This window comes from Cibotium barometz, chromosome 46 (genome assembly GCF_041138505.1).
Source record: "Cibotium barometz isolate CiBa-2024 chromosome 46, ASM4113850v1, whole genome shotgun sequence".
Lineage (NCBI taxonomy): Eukaryota > Viridiplantae > Streptophyta > Polypodiopsida > Cyatheales > Cibotiaceae > Cibotium > Cibotium barometz.
The window spans coordinates 21,224,392-21,227,653 of NC_141091.1; the positions used below are offsets into that span (position 1 = coordinate 21,224,392).

Below are 3,262 nucleotides of genomic sequence, written 5' to 3' on the forward strand. Positions count from 1 at the left end.
ATATTTTATTAAATGAATTTATTTCTAATCAAAACAACCTTTGTTTTCTTTAAAAAATAGATACCCAAAATATTTTTACGATAAGTTATTCAACAACTAAAATTGTAAATTGTAATATCAGTGAATAAATTTTGTAAAATTACAATCTACTATATTCTTCCCAAATAAATATTTTAAGATACAATGCACAAAAGAGTACTTCATGCATTAGCAGAATGACGGAATATAATTGCTCCAGAATAATAAATGCCACCTGTATTGAATGTAATTGATTACTACGTATTCTATGTATAACTGCACTGATGTGTATCATTGTTTTGGCCCAATCTTCCCCATTACTTTCTTTACTCTTTCATCACGTTTTTTACTTTGTTTATTGCTCTCTTACCATTCATGACCCTCTCACCATCTCTCACCATCTCTCACCCTCTTTACTACACACTACTATCTTACACCCTCTTTACTACTCACTACTCACCAAGGGGTGTAGATAAAATACATTGCTACAATTTTAAAAGGGAGAAATACTCTCTATCTTTGTTGATCGTTAGATCTGGGAAATGCTTGGATCAAGGGTAGGTTTTTTTTTAAAGACACTTATATATCAAATTTCAAGCATTTTTTATTTTTCATTATACTTGCTTTGAAGATCAAAGTGGTCTCAAAGTTTAAAAAAATTACCTTATATTAGCTACTTCAATTTGTTAGTACTCTTTATAGTCTAGTTTCTCAACTGTGTGAGCAAAGGCGACCTGCACAAAATTAGTGGTGAAGACCTAACTGCGCGAAGATCTACCTCCACATTCAACCTCCAGATTCAACCATCCAAGGGCTCCAACCAGGTAGACAAACATTCTGCAATTGTGTTAGAGCAAAGCCCTGAATATGGCCATGGCAGTCGTGGGATTCACAAAAAATGTTACCCTAAAGGAGGCCACACCGGCACGGTTTCCTTTAGGTCTTTCAAGACATTATGTTGTTGTTGGAAAATCGCTCTGTGATGTCTTTAGTCCTATGAGGTCCCCTGTGATGTCTTTAGACCATGTTTGGTGGAGCGATGCCCTCTGAGGCCATGGCAGTCTTCACAGGATTCAACCAAAAATTGCCCTAAAGGCGGCTGCGCCGGCGCGGCCTCCTTCAGAGCAATTTTTTTTCTTGCAAGACACTGCGCTACTGTTGGAAATTCGCTCCTCCATGTCTTTAGTCCTATGAGGTCGTCTGCGATGTCTTTAGACCATGTTTCCTTGTGTGGCCGCATGTGATGGTTAAGGGCAATGCTCCATGTTTGGTTATGGTTGGCCATGACGAAGCCACCCATGGGGCTGTGTATGTATGCCCAATGGGGGCAAAGCATTGATGGATATGTATGCTGTGTGTATGCCCCAATGGGGGCAAAGCATTGATGGATATGTTTGCCACATGCAGCAATGCACTCCAAGGGAGCCATCGACGTACTCCGACACCTGAAATCTCCGCAGTGCCGGCGTTGGCCGTAGCACAAAGGCAGTGTGCCATTCCCATTCACGGAATTTGAAGAGAAAGTGAAAAAAAGAAGCAAAGCAGAGAGGGCTGACGGATGGATAGTGGGGTTGAATATTCCTCAGGTTAAGCAAACGAGAGTCCGACATCAATGGGCCCTCTAGAAAAGAGATGCCATGTGCAGTGAGAGGAACTGCGGATAACAAGCACACGGCACTAATTAGCAAATGAGTGATCCTTGCCATATCACCACCAATACACCAAGGCAAGAGTGGCAATGCAAGCGGAAGCACATACACAAGGCAGGCAGGAGAACTCAGAAGTTTATAAAGAGGAACCAGCTACCTCTTTTTCCAACAAGACTTTAGGGTTGGTGAAGCGTGTGTCTGTTTGGGGTAAGGTCTTGTGATCGAGTCTTACTTCCAGCTCTCATCGGTAAGGACACTCCTTGGTACAAATGAAAATCTAGCATTACAAAAAATGACTTTAGGGTTCCAACTTTTGACTTCTCTGTTGATGTAACTTGACTTGTGTGTAAAACTTTGACAGATTGTGATTGTTTTCCAAGGCCGATTACCTTAATGGTCCTACCCAAATTTGCTCAAGCGGGTTTACCTCTATGATTGTAACTCAGTTTTGAATTTGGGTCTCTATATTCCTCTGCAATTACCTATTCTTTTGGCACCTATTCTTTTGGCAATATATTGATTTCATACCAAAAAGATTCGCTCAAGTGGTTGCGAAAGTGACCATTTTAATTTTCGTTGGTGTAGTAAAATACTACAGCCCTTGACCCTCATCTACACCTTCCTATTTAAGAAGCTCTAACACCTCCTTAATAGAAACTTTGGCCTTCATTGAGAACCATGTGACCGGTAGTTAAAATTTGGACAAAGATCTTTAAGGTGATGTTTTGGAGAAAGTAGTCTCCTAAAGGTTGCACAATTGAAGCCATGATTGAGGCTTGTATTTAGTTAGGGTATCAGATCTCTTGGGGGAAGTCTTCTTTTTTATTAGAAGATGATAGATAGTCTTTAATTTGTGATCAGTTGAACATGATATGAATATAATGTTGGGAAGCTGGATGTAAAGATGTAAAGTTGCTTTTTGGTAATATATATATATATATCATTGGTTCCAAAAAAAAAACTTTGGGTCACAATTTTATTTTAACCGAATGGGTTTGCACTTTAGGAGTTTATAAAAAAAAAACAATTTTATTTTAATCGCGAAGGGGTTTACATATTAGTGGACTTACAGAAAAAACATACATTGTAAAATCTTAAATTAGAAAATGAAAAATTTGTGGGTTTCAACATATAAGGGGTGATTTTGTTATCTATAAATTTACAAAAGGTGTGTATAACAAATGCAGTTTATGTTAGACATAAATAGGTTTTAAAATGTCCCCATGGGGTTTTCATAGAATGAACTTTGTGAGTATTAGAAGCAGTTTTCATGAATCCATGAAAGTAAAAGCCTCTTGTTGCTCGCTTTCTTACATAATCCTAGTTGAATATATATATCTACCTACCTCCATACATATATTTGATGATGAGCGTGACTCTACATGACTATTTGTGGTTGAGCTTCTCAACATTGTCTTCCATAGTTTTTTTCAGCTACTTGAGTTTTGATGCGTTTGTTCATGAGCTTTCAAAGCCATTTTTGATGTAGCTCAATATTCTTGTGAATTCACTTGGAATTGCACTCTGTTTGCTCAAATTTGTGTAGTGAAAACCTTTGATCACGTAACTTATAGACCTTAAGATGGAAGTCTATT

The 3,262-nt window shown here is 38.1% G+C and overlaps 1 long non-coding RNA gene across 1 annotated transcript; it reads left to right on the forward strand.

Moving 5' to 3' along the window:
- Positions 1–633: 633 nt before the first annotated feature.
- On the forward strand, positions 634–2,203 carry LOC147611981 (uncharacterized). The gene is made up of 2 exons (XR_015263619.1): positions 634–842; positions 1,426–2,203. It is a non-coding gene; the product is annotated as an uncharacterized LOC147611981 (long non-coding RNA).
- Positions 2,204–3,262: the final 1,059 nt, after the last annotated feature.